We start from the raw sequence: 21521 nt of genomic DNA, 5'->3' as shown, positions 1-21521 counted from the left end.
CCCGCCACGATTCTCGAACGCGCCGCCTGTACTGCGCATGCGCAGTCCTCTTCTTTCCTTCGATTCCTTCGCACGCGCGTTTTGATAACGTATTTCCTTTTCTTTTCGTCACGACACGAAACACTCAAGCTTCAGATTTTTTTTTTTTTTTATAGAATTTAGTCAAAAAGTAGGTATGTAATGGAAGAGATAGACGACGTTGATACTTATAAATAAGCAGGTTCGTCAATGTACAAAGTGGAATGATGCATTGCACGGGAAACTGTCTTCGTAGAGCTTAAGTCAATACTTTTCTCGTATATCTTTGGCCAACTATTTTATTCAAAAGTTAATACGTAATATTGACTATCTTATATAACAGAAGTAAAGAAACGTAAGTCGAACTACTAGCCTGAGAATAATAATAATAAAAATAATCTGTAAAGATCTGCAAAATATAATATCTATTAGTTGAAACGAATTTGTATTTAGGTTTCAGTTTTTTTCTATTTCTACGTGTTTTATAATAATATGAATTTACGTAAACATTCAGAATCTACTAATTATTTCAACATTATTGGGACTGGTGAGGATTAAGTAAGAATCAATTTCATTAATTTTATTTGCACAAAGGGCGTTTCGTGTAATTTATGTGAACTCTTTTGCGTGCGTATGCGCGCGCTTGTGCGTATGTGTATGTGTACATATATTATATAGATAATTCCGGTAATTGTAAACACAAGCCTAAGACTCTTTCTCGAATGAATTAAGAAAAGATCATACAGAAAAACTTTGCACTGTTAAACTCGCACTATTATTCTGTAGTGCGACCTTCTTCGCATGTTCTTTTCAAATAGGACCATATATATGACCTTTCTGCATAAATCATGCTACGAGCGAGTAATACGAGGTCGTTGAAAAATTCAATGTTTTAGAAGATATCTTATTTTTTCAAAAATTTGATTCGATCATAAAGGTATCTCCGTTGCAACTTAAACATTTCTTATACATTCCTGAATATATTTCATTAAGTATTAGTAAGTATAAAGAACTCGTAACGCATAGAGTGAAACGAAAACAGACGAAGAGGCCATTTATGGTAGATTCAATTCTTTATTTATAATAACGTTGCATTCGCAAAAACAAAGGGTACATTAAAACTACCGATTCCATATTGAATAAAAAGTTAATTTGTCCTTATTTCATATGATTTTTATAATATTTTATCCTTACTGTCACATTTGAGTCATCTTAGACATCATCAAGATTCTTTGCTATTAATAAATTATTTGTTTTTAGAGAAAATATAAAAAAATCGTTGATGTCTTATTTCGACAGTACACAAAAGTTCTTCTTGAAAATATTCAAAATCTATGCGATATTGGGATACATTAATAACGTTACTATAAATTTATAAATAAAGATATATTAAATTTATAAAAATTCTGTATAATAAAAAAGAATTTATTTTATCTATTTACGCATACTTATCAAATATTCTAGCATCGCTTAATAAAAAAAAAAAAGAAAAAAAAAAAAGAAAAACCTAATACATCCTCTATAATGTATTGAAAATATTTTCAAAAATATCAATTTATCTTTACGATCTTCATCTCTTAAATTTTTCTTCCAAGAAGAATCTTTTATATAAAAATATTTTACAGCAACTGCATATTCAGGAGATTATACAGATTATCACGTAAGATTCGTAACTCTTCGCGATTCCTTTCTCCTTCCTCGATCCTTGGACATTGGCAATCGGGTGAAACGCAAGAGGGAAGCGAATATTCGTGGGACGTTATTTCTTCAACGGATTTCGAAATGATTCTCCGTTACTGAGGTGGCAACCGGGGCACAAAAGAAGAAGAAGGCACAAGTTAAATGGAATTCCGTATTAGGAATCCAAGCACATTCCGTGTAGCTCTCACAATTCAGTCTATTCGACCGATCCATGTGAAACGTTTTTTCAGCTTCGCTATTTTCAGCCAGAAACATTCGACGCAGCACTTGGTAATAATATTTGCTAAAATGGGATAATAAAAATAGAGTAATCCTACAGTAGACCAAATCAAGAACAATCCTGGGAACAAATCTAGAATACTAGAAATCAGAAACAATTCCAGGAACGAATCTAGAATAATCCGAAACAAGAACAATTGTAAGAACAAGCTTAGAATAATTCAAGATCGTTATTATAATGAGTTATATACTATAACAAATGATAATACAAAGAAACGAATGCTTTAATAAATATAATTCCGAAATATAATTCTTATAAAACAAAAGTTGAAATAATACAACGAATGTGGAGAAGTATTTATACAAATAAATTACAAATTACTTTCCTATATAATTTGAACCATAAGCCAGAATACGGTAACAAAGATAATTAACTCAGGCATAGATACAATGCGTAAATATTAAGTAAATTCATTTTATATTATTTTCATACTTAAGTAAAATTCAAATCTCCAAGTATATGTACATGTATACATGTGAACTGGTGCTAAGGGATAAAGATTAGAATTATGTACTTGACGATAAGGCAAGTTTTCATTTTCACGCTTCGACTTTCGATTTCTCTTTATAGGGTCAAGGAATTTTCATTTTCGACGGAAGACAATGAGATGAAATATGATAGTAACGAATTCCCAATAATGTTAAGCTGAGAAGGAGGATCGTCATTGTCCTTTTCCCTCAAAAGGTTATCACGCGGATGCTTGAACCCAACCGGGACAACAATGGACCTCGTTCATTGTCCACGCACATTCGACGTAATCTGATTTTATCGAGAGATAAAGAGCGAGCGAGAGTGGGGAATAAATCTTGCGGGTGAAAATCTTTCTGCTCATCGTCAATTTAGAGCGTTTCGACTAATAAGCTCTTCGTGATTTATGACTCTGGTTATAATCGCACCAGTACGATGAAGGATCATTCTCGGTAGTTACTTTTTACTTAACAACTTTTCCATCCGATGATCTTTACTTTAACATGTTTGTTAATCAGATCAATTTCTTGTTTATACTTCGTACTATATGTTAACGAACAATTTTATGATACCTCGATATAATAATTATTTCTGTGATATAATTAATCTAGCTTTTCTTGTAGACATAATTATATTTTGAAGCGAATAAAAGTCTTTTTTTGTCAAAATTTTGTACAAGCATCGGTTAACTTGAATTCAATACATCAAGTTAATATGATCGCCCGTGATTTCTATGATTCCATGAAAATGCACCAAAAAGGAGACATAACCTACAAGTATCCGTTAAATGTGATACATAGTTATTAAAATTCAATAAGATGTGTTTATATGTTTTTACTCTGGAGGGAGATTCTTAGGTTTATGGAACATTTTGTAGGGAAAGTCAAACCGACGCGAGACGGTAGAAAATATACGACGTTATTGTCACGCGTGCCGTGAAATTAAATTCCTTACTACGCGACGCGCATTCATTCGGAACTTTACGATCGAACTTTGATGACCGCGCCACTTCGCTACAACATCTTTTGTCGAGCTTGGAATTTTTCTGATGCCCCGACTAGACAACTATGAATTTTAAATTTTCTTCGTCTCGGGGCTTAGAGTTTGTACGATCGAACAATTAAACATCCACATGCAAACTAAAAAGGAATTAAATTGAAAATAAGGAAATTACAATTGTAAAATAAGAAACTGTACTAAATCGCAACTACGCTAAATTCAATCGAACTCAACCTTACGGATTGTTAAAATTAACATTGATAGTACAAAAAGGAAGAAAAATGTGAAATTGAAGAAAAAAAAGATGAAGAGAAAAATTACAAAATAAAGAATCCTATTAAATTGCATATATCCGAAGTGCAATCGAGCTAAAGTTCACACGTGCAGCGAGCATGCGCATGTTTTCGTGGCGCGAAGGGCAACAAATATTGCCGCAACATTAAACATTATTCAATTACGTTTGCCGGATGTCGCGCGTTTGCGATGCAACGAAGGACACTCCATGCTCCCTCAATTATACACATGGTATATACATTGCATCCACGTTGATTTGTGTCACGTATTCGCGTGCTTCGTTGAAGACTCAGCCTCGAACTGAGCCAACGGTCCGAGCTTGTTATATTAATTCATCTTGCTCGGTTCGTTTGTGCGAATTTCTCGTCGATAATTCGTATTCATCCGTGTTCAACGTGATCGTAAGAGATGCCATGGCTTCGATTCATAGCAACCACGGATATAAATGACTTTGTCAATGAGCCGCGTAAACATGAATGCCTTGCTAATGTTCTCGAGGGTTCGATTCTATTGAAAATTGCCGCAAGGGTAAACGATGTCCAAAGATCTTCTCTATGTGTTAACAGTTGTAACCTTCGTGTTTTCGTTGCTAATATTCTTTGCGGTTCTTTGTTTTTCTGTTGTTTTATTTTCATATCAATTTTTTGCCCCTTTTACTTGATTTTTTCATTTACTTATTTATTTTCTATAGTTATATATTGCGAAAATCTATGCTATAAAATTTCTTGGAAGTTATCATTTCTCTTCTTATATATCGATCAACTTTGAATTATGAGATGGTTCTTGAAATTAAACCTATTTATGACAATACTCTATCCGTATCTGATTTAATAAATCACTCGCGATTCGAGAATAGTTTTGTTCAACTGATTTACGACTAAATACGTATTATTCGTTATATGGCGTGTATCGAATATCGTGGTACCAGTCGGAACAGGCTGATTCCCATGCAAAGGTAAGTCGAAAATGCAGAGTGACAATTTTTCATACAAAGTTTGTTTTTTAAAAAAATCGACGATGGTGTTTCATCGAGTGGCGCGTCACACTTGAGTGGTAACGACAGTCGATCGAACGAGTCTCTTCGTTTCTAGATACTCTGTTCGGTGGTACAAGCCAAATGGGGGTGATTTCCTACGCAACGAAATCCGAAAATATAAAATAACAATTTTTGATGTTAGTTTGTTATCGTAAAATTTCTACATATCAGAAAATGTGACCTCTTTCAGTTTTAAAACACGTGATAACTTATTTGTATGTATACGAGAGAATGATACAATGTATGGTAATAGTCGTGCAATACTACTAAAATATATACTAGTGAAGAATATACTTTTTGCTCCATTGTATGTTGTCATAGTTCACGAGGAAAAGTAAAAGAGATTCGAAAAATAAAAGAGAAGCAGCCAACACCACACGGAGTTCCCAAGCGATCACCCATCTAAGTACTACCCGTGCCATAGCGTTGCTTAACTTTCGTGATCGGACGAGAACGAGTGCTTTTTTTTTTAATCTTTGTTTATTATTTCCAGGTTTTTTACATATTCTTTTTTACATGATTTTTTTCAGAATAAACGCTGAATTCTAATTGTAGGGTGGTTCAGGTACGACATAGCCATGCATTATTACATTTTTTTTTTTTTTTTTAAGATTATTATTGTAACTTAAATGCCTGAAAGCCTGGACGCAAAAACAGGACAGTTCGTTAGCCTATTTGGGAGGGGATGGGAGAGGGTGGACTGGGAGGAGAACGAGAACGAGTGCTCTCAACGCAGTATGAGAGTTGGCTAAAATAAGTAATTTTGTTACTTGATATTATTGTGCAGAAAAATATTAGAAAGCAAGTATACGAATATGAGTAAAGATGAATTTTATTTACGTAATTATATTTATTTATATATGTGCATCTAGATGTGTAAAATTTTGTCTGGCTCTGTTATCAAGAAAATGGACTATGAAGTTCGGCGCATGTAGATACGCGTGCACTTGAAAAGTAACGAGAGTCAAGTGGACGGAACTTCATAACTGATTTCCTCGAAAACGAGACCTTGTGTCAAAAATCGTCATTCTACATTTTCGGCTTGTTTTTACACGAAGAATCATTTCCTTTCTGTCTGTACTACAATTTTCCGTATATCCTGTATATGTAACGATAGAAATAGAAACATCAGTTTTGAATGGGCTAACATTAAAATTTTTGAAAATCGTGATGTTCTTGGCAGCATACGTTTATTACCGGCGATTCTCATCTAGTTCTGAACTGTATTTAGCTTACAGTTTCCAAGTCGAAATAAATAACACTAAGGTAAACTCAGTGTTTCCTATCGATAGTTACGACGTTTCACATCAAAGAGATCTGTTATACCCAAGAATCAATCATCCTTTTCGAATATTCACACCTTCAAACACGCCACGACAATATTTCAATCGAAACACGTATATACCTTTCCAACGTTTCTTTGAAATCCATCTTTGAATGTCATTTCAAGAAATATTAAAGTCAATCACGTATTTTCTTCTAACATTAAATAGAGCAACGTTTCGATCTCTTCCGATTGTTAATATGAAACTCTAAAGCAGAAAACTTCATTGCACTACTTGATTTTAATTTAATTCAGTAGTTGAAAATTTTAATATTCGTGTACTTTTGATATTTTCTTCAGCCGTACATTTATTTCGAACTAAAGAAAATGATAGTCTCCACAGAGAGAAATTAAATGAAAATTTATTCATTGGACGTGAGATACAAAGAGTAGAAAAAGAAAAGAGTAACGTAAAAAGAATTATAATTAGGTAGCCATACAAGATCGGACATCTAATTTGAATACCCTCTTTGAACTATGTAGGTTTTTCCTTTGAAATTTATAACTAAATGCATGAATAATGTTTTCATTTACAATTACAACATCTATTCCTATTATTTCATTCCAAAAAATTTTGTAACACTTCCTTATCATTTTTGTTTTAGCTTTGTTCGATCGAACGTAGACTTTGATAAATTATATTTATGTTAAAATGTAATTAATATCTGTCGTTAATAATATTTAGCATGTGAAATATGGAACATAGTAGAATTGAATATTTAAAAAATAAATGATCTAATGAAAACGCAACTTCAATTAATTATTGTAGCCATTTACGATCCAAAGATACTAACTAAGAATTAATTTTGATCTTATGAGTTGTTGCAATTGCATGAACCATCCTATACAGATAGTACAATGAGGGTCGGAATCCCAAGAGAAATTTGGAAGCGGGGAAAATTCGGGAGGATATTAATCGAGCCATACGCGATCAGGAAATACGCGTGTCGCGAGATTCGTTAAATAAATCACGATACCATTTCCAGGTCCCTTGTCAATCACCGAATAAGAAAGTAATAACGACATCGATGAATCAATTTATCAATCTTGAGGGATTGTGACCAAAATTGGAAACCAATATTAAATAATACCATCGATGGTAATTGCTTCATTGTATTTCATTGGATCACTGATGCAATATTGGATCCAATATTGAAACGTATCTAATTATTCCACTATATATTTCCTTTAATAATATGTTTAAATTATACAGTTAAACATGTTTCGTTTAATCAAGATCATATACAAGTTCCTGAAAGAGGTTGTGCAAGTATAAAATTATCGTTATTCGCATCTACATATATATATATTTCCTTTGATTATACTTCTAAATTAAAAACGTTTCATTAAATCAATTTCAAAATCATACGCAATCTAAAAACAGTTATACAATTTTAAAATTACTAATATTATTCGTACGAAAATATCTTTGCGTTGATAAAAAGGAAAATTATTTCTTCATCGTCTGAAGAAATTTAAATCATTTAAAAGAAATATTTAAAAATGAATTGATAATTGATTAGTACATATTCATCTTATATTATTTATTAATATTTATGCGTATTAATCTTGTACTTTACAAGAAGAAGAGCAATCGTGTTCAATATCAAGAAACCATAAAATGTATATACATTTAAATATAATAACATATAAATGTATAAACGATAGAAATGAGAGAGGTTAAGAAATCGAATTATAAGTAACTATTTTACCGATCAATCTCCCGATTGTCGCTTCACTAAGCTCTGATTAATATCTGCATGAGAAGCTTCCATTTTTCTGAACCTGGGGTGGCGTGTATCCAACATCTCCATTTTGTAAGCATCGCCTCGCCTCCGAGAACTCATATTTTACCAGTTTACTTGGCCCCAACTTAGCGAAACCTGGTAAAAGAAGGAATGGCAATCTCAGTATTATGCGATACATCAAATTTATCAAAATCGTCATCCGTTCCCATCTATCTAACCTTTTTTTTCCCCTTTCCAAATTAATATAGTATTAACTACTTTATTTTGTATTCTTTGCTATTATAAGTGCAAATTGTCTATGATTAATCTATATTTAGATAACTTACACTTAATGTGTCATTTGCACTATTTGTTTATAATTTTAATTTGATTTAACCTAACCTAACCTTTCAATAATATCTTCTCCAGTAAATACATTAAAGCTGACACAAGTAAAATTTTGATAATGTTTTTCATACAGCATTGCAATAAAAGCAAAAAAATTTATTACGTAATCTACAATTGATGATCTCAATTAATAATCTCTTCAATTTTTCTGCAACGGAAAAGACATAAAAATCCGTAAAAGTTTGGAAATTATTTTCAAATAATTCCTGCAATTATTCAACCGTGTATTCACCAAGCTTGATCTCGGTTCTTTATACGCTCCTCTGAATACAGAAAGCGTAGATATTAACGGCGAGATAAAAAGGATCAGGTAACTGCTGGAAGCTCGGAAGCTACATAGATTAGACTTACTAAATAATGCTACAAGCACGACAAACTGCTGCGAAAGAAACTTTAATTGGATCCTTCCATCTTTTCATGGCTAAAAGATGCATCAGAATAGAGCTTGTTTCGTCACTGAACATAGAAGAATCTCTGTATTTCTGCTTGGCAGATTTCTAGAGTTGTTCGTGTTCAATTAGTTTCAGTCTGTGAAGTCCGTGACGCGACCTGGTTTATGGGAGACAGACATAGAAGTCTTTGGACTGCGGTAGGTCTATAGACAGCTTGGATCTCTTCAACTGACGGGTTGAAATTGTACTCCTAACCTTACGATGCAGTCTTAATTACGCAACAAGTGGATTTTCATTTGGGAAAATGGAATGGAACATCGAACAGATTATTGTTCTAATTGTTATTTTATTTCTTTAGATTATACACGTTACTGAAATAGATATTGTCAGAAATGTTAGGGCAACTACTGATTTGATCATATCCAGTTTTCATGATTTGTTAATTTCAAAAAGAGGAAATTAATATTATAACGTAATATAATATAGTAATAGTAACGTAAATTAATATTCCATTTTTAAGATACAGGTACTTGGCTTTTAAAAGTTCATTTGCTATAACCTGACCTATAACCTATATCTGCGCAGAAAAATTGAGAAATAACAGTTATCTATTCCCGTCAAAGTTGTACCTAAAAGCCTAAATTATAACCAAAAAAAAACATTTTATTTATATTTACGAGATAGTATCTACCACAGTTCTTGCAAACTAACCAACCAATGAATGACTCTCATGCTATCCACAGAAAAGAGACTACCTATATACCACCATAGAAAAATACAAGAATAGTAGTCATCTACCACTGTCAAACCTACACGCATTAAGTCAATTTTAACTAAGAAACAGCTACAAAAATTTTCTATTTGCGAGAAAATACCTACAACAGTTGTCACGAAGTACCAGTGAATGATTCATACTGTTCTGTTGAGGTTATGTTTCGATGGTCTAGCTGATCAGCTCTATGCTTCGTTCAAATTCGAACTGGGCTAATTATATTCGATGTCGAGCAGAAAGTGAGAGAAAGAGATAGTGAGAGAAAATGTGAAACAAACTTCAGCATCACGTTTAACACGAACCTGTTGTCTCCTGTCGAGATTCTCTCGTCTATCGGTTCGTTTGGTATTCTTGTAGCCGTCTAAAAAATCTGACGCGTAATTTACGAGTTCTGTCGAAATCTGAGTCCTGTGATTTATCCAAATTCCCATAAGTTTCCGGAAAAACCACCGGTATTATTTTTCTTGGCCGACCACGTCCAATAAAAAGGTTAGGAACATCGAAAGTGAATAATCGCTACAACCTCTGAGAATTTGGACGTACGTCTTCGATCTTTCGTGTTTCATGGATCTTTTGATTTATCGCGCAGGGTCGCTAACCTCGTTTTCACGTGTTGTACGTGTCGACGTTTTAATGACCTCGTTGCTTCGTTTACATGATCCTGTAGTTTGAGTAATTCCAAATGAAATTAACGATTTCAGGAAATTCGATCAGCAGAAATATTTTGGTTTTTATGTGAATTTTAATTGATCTCAATTTTTCTCTTTTTTCTTTTATTAATTCATTTCCTAATGATATCGTAAAGTTTACCGCCGCATTTTTTACTGTTTCTTAGATTTCTTGTTTGCATTGTTATTTTTATATGAATGTAAAATAATTTGAGAAAAAGAAGAATAAATGACAAATTATACTCCTAATATGGAAAGTAAAGTTTTTTGAGTAAAGAAATGGGTCGCAGATTAGGAATTTAGATGAGGTTATTAGAAATTGTTACATGTAAAGGAGAATTCGATTATATAGACCGTAATCGACTAAATCTAGAGCAAGTTCTACCTAGAACTATGAGCTGTTCATCACACGGAACAATGTTTAGGTCTTCCTACGTGCAATTATCTTCTGAAATCTGGTAGTTCCGTGCATTGTTTCATGCGAATGGAGATTGAAGGTGTTTTAGATTATCTTCTAACAAGATAATAACGCTAATAATAACGATAAACATTTGTATTACATATTATGAGTGAAATAAAAAAAAAGACCATGCCCTCTGAATAAGATAATAACGGAATCAATATCGTATATAATACTATACTATACTATATACTATAAATGTATACTATAAATCATCAAATCAAGTAAATATTTATTTAATTTAATTATCCAAACTGTCTATAGTCATTTGAAAAAAACGAAAAGAAGAATATAACAAGTTTGAAGATGGCGGTGGATTTCAGGTCGTTTTCGCGTTAGCGCCCCTGTCCACTAGGGTCGACGCGAATTTCGATATATGTATACACAACAGGCCATGATATAACTATCTGATGAAAGATTTACAACAGTTCGGACAGATGTGTGGATAAACAGTGGGGATTCGTTCGCGATTCGCAACGAGGAAGATGTTAGAGATCCGAGGAAGATTCACGTCTTGCTTTTAAAAATTTCGCTGTTATTGTTGGTCCTGGGCCAAGCTAAGTAATGCCCTGCACGACGCAAATACATCAACCTCGCCACCATCGCCACCATTTGCCTTTCCTTTCGAACTTCTCGCCTCGTCTTCTACTTACAAACGTGACAAATCGAGCATGTTGATGGAATTATTCTAGTCCCGTGGATTAGGTCGGTGTATTTCCATATAACCCAGGGAATCACTTTCTTTCGAAGAATTTTTGAATATTATAAAATTTCTTGGAATTTGGAATGCTGATTCGTTGCTATTTTATTGATCCTTTCATTGTTAATTGTAATTAAAATCACAGATCAATGAAAGACTGTTTACTTTTAGTTTACAAATCTGCTTAAAACTCTCAGGTTAACTTTTATCTTTTTGTCTTATTAATGGTTCTTTTTATTTTTGAACGCGTAACATAACCTTAGTACTAGGATAAATTTTTCACGCGAAACCATAACATTAAATATTATGATTTACTAAATCGAATTTTTCTGACATGTATCTATTTGTAATTCCTTATACAGGGTGAGCTAAAATTCGTGGTACAAATGAGGTCAGGCAGATAGTACCTTCGGCTCAAAATAAGATGAAAACAGAGTAACAAGATTGCTGAATCTCTGTTTACGAGAGAAATGCAATTCAAAACCAATCTAGTACGCGTGTATCTAACTGATGACTAGCGTTGCAGATTTCAGACTGCAGACCGTTACTGTCATTGTTTTTGTGCAGGATACGATGTCGATGTCAGGCATTGTTTATTATTAGGATATTAACTGTTAATTGCTATCGGGCAAGCGACATAACGTGATACGCTAACGAGGAGTATAAGGGCATGGTTTTCGCACTGGGAGATTGTGATGAAAATGCATCTGCTGCAGCACGCTATTATCGTGAACAATACCGAACAATTGCTGTCATCCGGATAGGAGAATTATCACTAGAGCTTTCTCTTTCCCCGTTTGTTCCTGTTCTTTATAAATCACAGAAATGAAAAGTCATGGCCGTGACCGCGGAATTTATGACAATGCAGAGATAGAATTCTCGTATAAAAAGATCTATAAACACGAAATCTCTTTCTGTTCGACGTAGTGTGAGTAAATCAACATCGTCGCGTAGCATAGGATACTAATATATACCATACCGGTGCTAAGACATATAGACTTTGCATCGCGTTTAATTTTCTGCCACTAGTTGGAGCAGCAGTATTCTAACGACGTAGGTCTTTTTATCATGCATTTCATGGCCGGGTGAATCCAAAATTACGAAACACGCGAAACACGCAAAAAGAATGTATGGGCCGAAATAGTCCGCAACGTAATTGTCGGTCCCCATTTTCAAATAACCTAAGTGGTGTATCGTGTTTTTACTACTACCTTCGTCACTTCCACCATTCGAAGAAATAATATGATTTTTTAACGTGACGGAGCCCCGCCACAATACACCAAGAATGTATGTCAATCTTTAAATGAGCATTTCGAATGTTGGAGTGACCGTTGAGGAACAGTATCTTGACCTCCCGAAATAACGCCTCTTGTTTTCTATCTGTGGAAGCACGAGAAAAAAATAGTTTACTCCAAAAAAATTAGCAAGCCTCGAGCAATTAAAACGAAGAACCATCCTGCCATTTGGCATTGCCTTGCAATTTAATTGGCGAAGTACAATTTTGTATACGGAAGAACGGTTAATATTTTGAAAAATATATAAATAAAAATAAACTGAAGTGATGGACGATAAACTGTATTTGATTAAAGCTAGACTGTTTTAAGGGGGAATATCTCCTTCTTTGTCAAAAATATTGATTTTTTAGCATTTTTTTTTATTAGAAAAAGATATGAAATTAGTTAATCTGAAACTTTCGATGTGTTTTATTTATTATACTTTTATTAAGCAACACACATTTTTTCAGTTCAATTTACTGAAAAATACAGTTTAAATGCAATTTTCTCGAAACAACTTTCTCGCAGCTGGATGGCACGATTAAAAAAAAGTATTGGAGCGACCAACTTGAAATCTTAACTGTATGTTAAGAACGAGTCCTTTTATCGTTTGACCTACAGGCAAAATGTTTTTTCTTTAATACCGAAAAGTTCGAGTAATATACTGAGTGAAATCGAACATTTGGATTTGAACCGTTGTTACCATACCTAGAAAATGCAATATTTTTCGTTGATTGCAGATCAAACGATAACTATACGCGTATAAAATATAAACTCAATGAAATATTTTTACTTTGGACGAACTAGAGGGTTCACGTGCAGTTCAAACAGTGGTAAATTTTTTGGTAAATAGAATTAACAAAATTTGTATAACTTAATAAAAGTATCGTACAAACATATAAAACATTCAAGATTAATAAATTTCATGTCTTTTTGTAGTTAAAAATGCTAAAAGGTCGATAGTTTTGATAAAAAAAAATTAGTTCATTGGTGTCACTTATTACATTTATTGCGTTCATTTGTAAACCTGAACAGTATATGTAGCATGGATAAATATCGATAGTAAACAGTGCCTGATATCATATCCTGTATAAAAACAGTAGTAGCGTCTGCAGTAAAATCTACAACGTTAATCATCGGTCAGGATGCACGCGCACGAGATTGATTTTTAAATGTATTTTCTCGTAAACGAATTTTGCTAACACAAATTCGATGTTCTTGATTTTCGTCTTATTTTGAACCGCATTATATTCCTGATCTCGTTTGTGCCACAAATTTTGGCCCGCTCTGTATATTAATTTGAGATATACAACCCGCATAAAAGCCCATACCTTGCAGAATATAACGAAACAATAGATGTTACGTTCTTTTCATAAGTAGATTCGCGTTTCTATTATTTCAGGCGTTTCGTAATTTTTAGTTAAAAAGATTTCTATATTCTTTGACAGACGTAGATCTTATTTCTTTCCTTTCCTTGTTTTGTGCTTGTTTTGTGAAACGATTGCAAATATAGATTATGAGATTAAACGCGTATTGGCTAGTGGCGCCAGCTAACGAGGATCCTCCAAGTAACAATAGTTGCACTTGTCGACTGATTTCTACTGCCACCTGCTTCATTATCGAGAACAGCCCAAAAGAAAGTTCCTAAGATCTATACATAATGCTACGTAAGTGTCCATTTGACTAACTATCGTAATAGTGTCGCGAATTGCGCTGGAGAACATTTCTCGCAAGTGGATACTGCGTTGAGAATGAGCCGAGTGAGGATGGCACTCCCAAATGCAAATTTTTACGCAAACCAAACGGCATTCGTTTGTCCACAATTGAACCACGTTTGCCCACCCAAACATTTTGTTTATCCACTCTTCAAAAAGAGGTTATCACCAAATGAACATTTTAAAAAATTTGTAATCAGCGTCTCGTGAACATCTTCGTTCATTTTTTAAATGCTATACGTTTGGTTAAGCTATTTTTTTTTTCATGATAACACCTTACCTCGCCCGCATTTCATAATGAAAAAAAGAATCGTATGCAGCATACGACTGGCATACTGGACGAATCTGAAATGGATGCCTGTATGAAGTTGGCCCTCCATTGCCAATTACTATATTTTCGTTGTTATTCGAAGTTGTTCTACATTGTTCCAGACGAATAATGATTTATCTCGAAAGTTTTCAGAAACAACGCCAAAAAGTAATTTTCTTACCAGCTCTCCATTTAATGAAAATCCAACATATAACAGTTATTCTAGGTTGTTCTAGTTGTTCTAAACATTGTTCCAAAGCATTATTTTAATAGCATATTTAATTTAAGAAATAATGCGAATACACTGTACCCATAAGACAATGTTCAGTTTTCTTCATTTTGACAATAATAATACAATGTAAAGAGTTCTTCCGTTAATAAACATATTAACATCTTTAGAACAAGCCACAACAAAGCTTTGAACACCGAAACACGAATACAAGGATGATTTTATTCTCGCGTAGTCGTCGACGAGCAGCGTTGAAATTTTTGTCCTGGATTGTTCTAGGGATGTAGATGACTGTTTCGAACAAGCAAGCCTGGAATAACTTCCATTCTCGAGAAACCTAATAAAATGCCGTCAACAGGCGGCATCGATGCAAAGGTAAAGTCACTGTTGTATTCGCGTTCTGGTCTTCAAACTTTTGTTCTGGTTTATTTTAGAGACGTAAGTACGTATTCCAAGAAAAGAACTCCTTACTGTTACTATACTATTATTGCTATTGTCGTCAAAATAAAGAAAAGTGTCCGGTCCATTGTCGTATGGGTGCAACTTCTCGCATTATTTCCTAAACTAAATATGATATGGAAGTAATATTTTGAACTAGTGTTGTTAACACTCTAGGGACCGGGGACGCGAATTTGCGTCTGTCATACTTCATGCGGTATCCTATAAGAATTTTAGCTACTGTTAAATAAAACAGTAAAAAAGCGACGGATGCTATAAACGAAATGTTATGAAAATGTTTTTACATTACATGCTTGAATAATACGAAACCGTTATCGATACATTACATATAATATTGGTCGCTTTGAATCTTCCTCAATCGCCCTTTGGAAAACAAAATCCTCGAATTCAGGTTATATGCCTGTCAGAGCAGTCGGTGCTCAGATTGTTAAAATGAGCTTAGAGCCATGATCTTTGAGAACTCAAGCGACTATTTAAGGCCGTGAAAGATAAAACTCTTTGGGTTCAAGCCTCGAGCTGTAAGAGCTACGAATCTTCAAACGCTTGAGCCTTCGAATTTGCTGTGTATATATACTATTCTTTGTTTTCTTATACACACTGTTTTCTAACATTAAATTCTGTATTGCTTATTAATATAGTAATATATAGTGTAGTATCGTGGGCAAAAGGCCCAAGATATCGGCCGAACCGTATACAAAGTGGCGAGAGCCGTGGCGCCGTCGAGTACATCAATGTGTCGTCGGTCCTTTCAAGTGGACAGTTTTGTGGAAAGAGTCTGCGTGACCCTGGCCACGGGGTTTCGGGACACGTGTTCGATGGGACGAGAAAAGACAAAGAGACGCTAAGGGTAGAGTTAGTTGAGACGCCAGCGAGAACGAATGCAAAAGGCGTGCAGTATGAGTTGAGAAGCGAGAGCGTGCGAGTGCAGATGCCGAAGACGAGAGTTGTAGAGTTGCTAGCGTTGTAGAGAGATCGAGTTGTTAGTTATAGAGTTGCGAGAGTGATTTGAACGGAATAAGACTTTTGTGTTTTAGTTCAAGTTGAACATTTATCGTTCTCTGTCCAATTAATCTCTGTTATTTTTATTTATCTTAATAAATAGTATTAGGAGAATTTTACAAATCTAAATCATCCTAATCCTATCCCTTTTTCGATACTACAATAGTAATATATGTTGCATATATATAATATATTATAATATATACTACAATGTATTAATATTAATTAATATTATAATATTGTATGTTGTATATATAATATACTATAATATATTAATATTAATTAATATTATAATATTATATGATGTATATTTATAATATATTATATTATATTATATATATTACATATACTATTCTTTGTTTTCTTATATACGCTATTAGAATATGTGTAGAATATACTATTGAAGAATTTGATCTTGCGAAGAATATTACAAGCATTGTAACAGATAATGCAGCAGCTAATTGTAAATAAAATTGTCATTAAAACTTAATGAAAATTATGACACATATACCCTGTATAGTTCGTATTTAAAATGTAATTGTTCAAAGTGCTCCGAGAAAAATTGAAAACGAAATTCATGAGATACCCAGGCTTGTATATTTCATTGTATTTTCTGCAAAAAGAAACCAATGCTCGAAGAATGTTGCAGTTCGGTAAATATGAAGCATTTAGCTCTTATCGAAGATATTCCCGTTCGATGGAACTCAATTTACCTAACGTTAGAACGTGCTATTTAGACGAAAAAAATTCTTAATTGTCCATGAGAAGAAAAAACAGAATTTATTGAATACTTTACATATTTATAGTTGGAGCAATACCGAAACGTTTACAGAATTTCTTAGTAGATTTAATGACGCCGCAGTTATTTTATCAAAGTCGAGATACCCAAGTACATGCTACGCACATGTAATTATTCACACACTATTACAGCGTATATCTAATTCTAAAAAAGATAGTGTAAGAAAATAAGTATATGTCGAGTCTTCGGAATGACTTAAGCGAATTTGTTGAATATCCTCGCTTAAACAGCGATTATTATATATATACACATACAATATATACATATTAATACATCACAGGAATGTAAAGATGCGATTCCACTCACATGCTGGAATTATCGGAAAATGTCGTTTTTAACTGTAAGCCAAGTCGCTTTGAATATTTTATCAATTGCAGTTACGAGTGCTCTAAACGAACGAACATTTTCAACAACACAAAACGAAGGAACAGAACGAGCAACCCAATAATTCAGGCTTCTATGTTTAAATTCTATTTTTAATTCTAAATTCTACAATCTAAAATAAATAAGAAACCACCGAATGCTTATTGATTTCGTATAATAAAAATTATCGATATCACCAAATTACTAGCAATTTATTTATTGTTATATTATATTATTTATTTATTATTTATTTATATAACACTCAAGGACAGCTTCTCTCTGTTCAATTTAGCCGGTAAAAAATTTCCCGCGGTTGTTATTGAGATCTCTGTAGATAAATCCTTATTCCTCTGGAACGATGTAGAACAAACGTAGAACAGTTTGGAACAACAAACAAGAATTGGAGATTTAAAAGATGTGAGGCTAATTTCATACACGTTGAATGGATACGATTCTGAGAGTCCCGTCTCATAGTAAGCTATCGGCGAGTGTTCTACCGTCCGCCCGAAAGTAAAAGGTCTCAAAGTGACTCTCAAATGGACACAAAATTCGACAGTACTCTCGAGACAAACTATCGGAAGAAACTTTCAAATGGACGCTTGCAATTAGCATAAGATCAGATCGCACGCGATCGCCACTTGCGACTACACGCAACTTTGCCTCGACGTAGATAGGATTCTCTATAAGCGTCAAATGTCTGTATCTGGACACACGCACTTGCAGCATTTATTGGTATCTTGCCGTCTACCTAAACGAAAGTTTAACGAAAACGTCTAACGAAAAGATAGTGTGCAGTGTGTACTTGAAGAAAATGTGTATTTTGAAACGGAGCTGCTACTATCTTGAATTTCGCTGCTATTAGAAGAGAACGAAGAAGATGAGAAAATTCTTTGAACAATTTTAGCGAAAAAAGAGATATATAAAGCAAATAAAAAATACGCGCAAAAATAAAATTATGGGGTAGGTCAATACAATATATTAATGTTACGTCTATTCTATTCTTAGTCAATGATCTTACGTAAATGAATAAATCTCCTATTTCTGAGGGATTTCAGTTAAGAAGCATTGAAGTACAGTCTACATGTATAAGCATAATATTATAGGAAAAGATCAGATTCAAGGTAAAACGTAAGCAAACCACCTTCGCCGTGGTATTCGACGTATGTTTAATCCTTAACCAGTGGCGATACATCGACGATCGGTTACGTCAAATGTGGAATCCTAAAGTGATTCGAACTACGACGTATTATTGACTTCTCGACGATTAACTTTAATGCGAAAGTTTACTGTTTGCTTTTAAATAGTAATTTGGATGATAACTTAATTTAGATAATAACTTTAATAATTAATAAAATAAGTTTCATCGTAATATAGGATGATTTATTGTACGATTTTATTTAAAACAAAGCTGTGAAGTCAAAAGAGATTAGTTTCTGTTAAATCTTTAACTATACCGTCTAATATTAAAGATTCCATGCGTTATTGTAAAATTACTTTAGAGTTTTAGAAATTATTTTTTACTAAATTTTTTGACAACAGTTTTAATCGAATCTTTAAATCTATCAAAGTTTTAGCTCTCTATCGAAATTCAGCTTTATTTTCACACATATTATATGTCCTATTACAAGGTTACCTACTTCAACTATAAATATCTAATTTTCTAAAAGGAAAAGAAAATTGAGATTTCCTAAACTTAAATAGTTAATTTCCCACAAAAAATGTTAACTGTCCCGACCTTGAGTACATAATTTGCTAAGAAAGTAATTTAGGTCTCATAGTCTCAAATAGCCAATTATTTGATTCGTGAAATTCTTAGAAATTTTCTATTAAAAAATTTAACTTCGCTTTCCGGACTTCCAATATATTTCACAGTCACGCCCCTTTTCAAACACTATATATGCAAATATTTGATTTTTCCAAGCAGCATGGCATTTGATATTCTTCGGCGTAATTCGAACAGGAAAACGAAAGAATTTCAAACGAGTAAAGAAATCACACACATACACAAAGAAAGAGGAAGGACAAGAAAAACACGATGAAACGAAAAAAAGGATCGTATCCTATTAATATGAAAATTCACATGGGCGTATAATCTGATGAAACTACCAGTATCTATTGCGAAATAACGAAGGAAACACAGCTTCTTATACTCATATTGTCGATTTTCCTCTTTCATCTTATACGCTTGTTTATCACATGTTTGCAAGTCTGATTTCGATGAATCTACCTTAAACGCATTTGATATACAATTATAAATGTAGGAACTGTTTTTTATAAAGCGTGTAATGAATAAAATATCCGAGTTGTTTGCTTCTTTCTTCGTTTCGGAGATTTTTATGTTATTATTGAATGAAAACTAAATTATTTACTACGATTTTCCAATATACATTTATTTTGAGAAACGCATTATCGAAATTATCTTCGATACTGATTTGAAAATTTGAAAATTCAGAATTTCGATTAGTTGGAAATTTGGAGAAGTGTTTTATTTATCTTTTATTTATCGAAGAAATTTCTATGATATTATTAAATCTAAAATCAGAATTATTTAATATTAAAAATTACACTTATTTTCTTAAAGTTGATTCATATAATTATCATGCTTTCTTTTATGAATTAATTGAATGTTAACGCGTCGCGTAATTTATAAGTATTAAGAAAAATCGTTTATTCGAGTACATTATTCACCTGGTGTAATGTCACTCTATTAAGAAGCACGAAAGAATATATTCTTGTTCGATTTATCACGAAAAATAAAATCTTGCACGTGTGTACAAGCTGTTGGTTTCATCCAAAAACTACGACGCATGGGATAGAGAAACAGATATATATGCAAATGCACGTAATATATAAGAGAAAAAACGTATGTACGAGTCCATAAATCGAAGTACGAACTGAAGAGGGAAATTTAAATTTTATCGAAAATTCTACTTCTAATCGACGTCTGCGTAAGATACGAGGACTAGCTGTTGGCGAGATACGGAAGCAATTTGTAGGTTCGATTTTAACGTCTAATAACTTCCAATGGCTGTCTGATATCCGCACGGTAACATTTCCAACGAAATAACGAGAGCGATTCGCAAAAGAAAATATCGACTCGCAACATTCGTTCTGGGCACGTGCGTGAGCGCGTCTGCGTAATCCGTTTTTAACGGGCGAAAAAGTCAGTGTTATTGCTAAAACGAACGTACTAGGAAAAAAGTAGCGAAGCGTAGAACTTTAAAAATAAAACAACATTTTTCCACGTTATATTCCTTCTGATATTTACGAAGCCTTCGTGTGCCAAAAGAATCTGACATTCTAATGTGACAATAAACAGGAAATCTTTTAAGCAAAAAGAAAAAAAAAATACATATATCTCGAGTTCTCATTGGGATTAGGGGCGTGTAACGAATCTTCATTTAGATTAACCATTGTTGTTATACGATATGCATGATATTTACTGGTACCGATATGATTACAGTACCGATATGGTACAGAGTTTGACAAGTAACCGTGGCAATTAGATACTCGAGATGCCAATGACAATGATCTTAGGTTCAATAACGAATCCACGGTCAAAGGGATAACAAATACGTCTTCTTCCAAAGTCTAAGTCGTACTGAGCTTACTTGTCCACAATTCAAGTGTAACTCAACTTACTTGTCTACGATATAAGTAGAACTCAACTTACTTGTCTACAGTATAAGTAGAACTCCCTCAGTCCAAATGGAACTGCACTTATATACTCGTCTCTGTACCCCTCGGGTCAACTATATTTTTAAGGAGATCTATACAATTACTCCATAGCTTTGTTAGGTAAAAACGTCCATGCCATGACCGTGGCTACGTTTAGCGACCAGTTGTGTCACTTCGAGCCCAAGCCTACTGTCATAAATCTCGGGTAAACATAGTCGGATTAAATCATAAACAACTACTTCTGAGTTTTATTATTTAAGTGCAGCTATAATAAAAAGTCTAGACTAAAGTATTGGGGGTCTTCCCAAAAATTCCAAAAGAAAGGCCCCGATGTCCTTTTATCTCCAACATGTATATAGGAGAAATAAAATAGTATAGTAATTTTTTAATTGCACACTAAATTAGTATTAAATTCCATACGATATTTTCAAAGATCTTGTATCTTTGA

General features: G+C 33.4%; 1 protein-coding gene across 2 annotated transcripts in view; it reads right to left on the bottom strand.

Moving 5' to 3' along the window:
- The window catches only part of LOC126914603 (growth hormone secretagogue receptor type 1), an 86408-nt gene that overhangs the window by 53929 nt on the left and 10958 nt on the right, over positions 1–21521 (bottom strand). The window contains exons 1-2 of one of the 2 annotated variants that reach the window (XM_050718778.1): positions 9722–9953; positions 7833–8003 (exon numbers count right to left, since the gene is read on the bottom strand). The exons of the other annotated variant lie outside the window; for it this stretch is intronic. The gene's annotated coding sequence lies outside the window, so the exon portion shown is untranslated. Of the gene's footprint in view, positions 1–7832; positions 8004–9721; positions 9954–21521 lie in introns of those variants that run through there. 2 annotated transcript variants of the gene reach the window in all.

The sequence above is a fragment of the Bombus affinis genome, chromosome 1 (genome assembly GCF_024516045.1).
Source record: "Bombus affinis isolate iyBomAffi1 chromosome 1, iyBomAffi1.2, whole genome shotgun sequence".
In the NCBI taxonomy this organism is placed as follows: domain Eukaryota; kingdom Metazoa; phylum Arthropoda; class Insecta; order Hymenoptera; family Apidae; genus Bombus; species Bombus affinis.
This window is presented reverse-complemented; position numbering and strand designations above follow the sequence as displayed.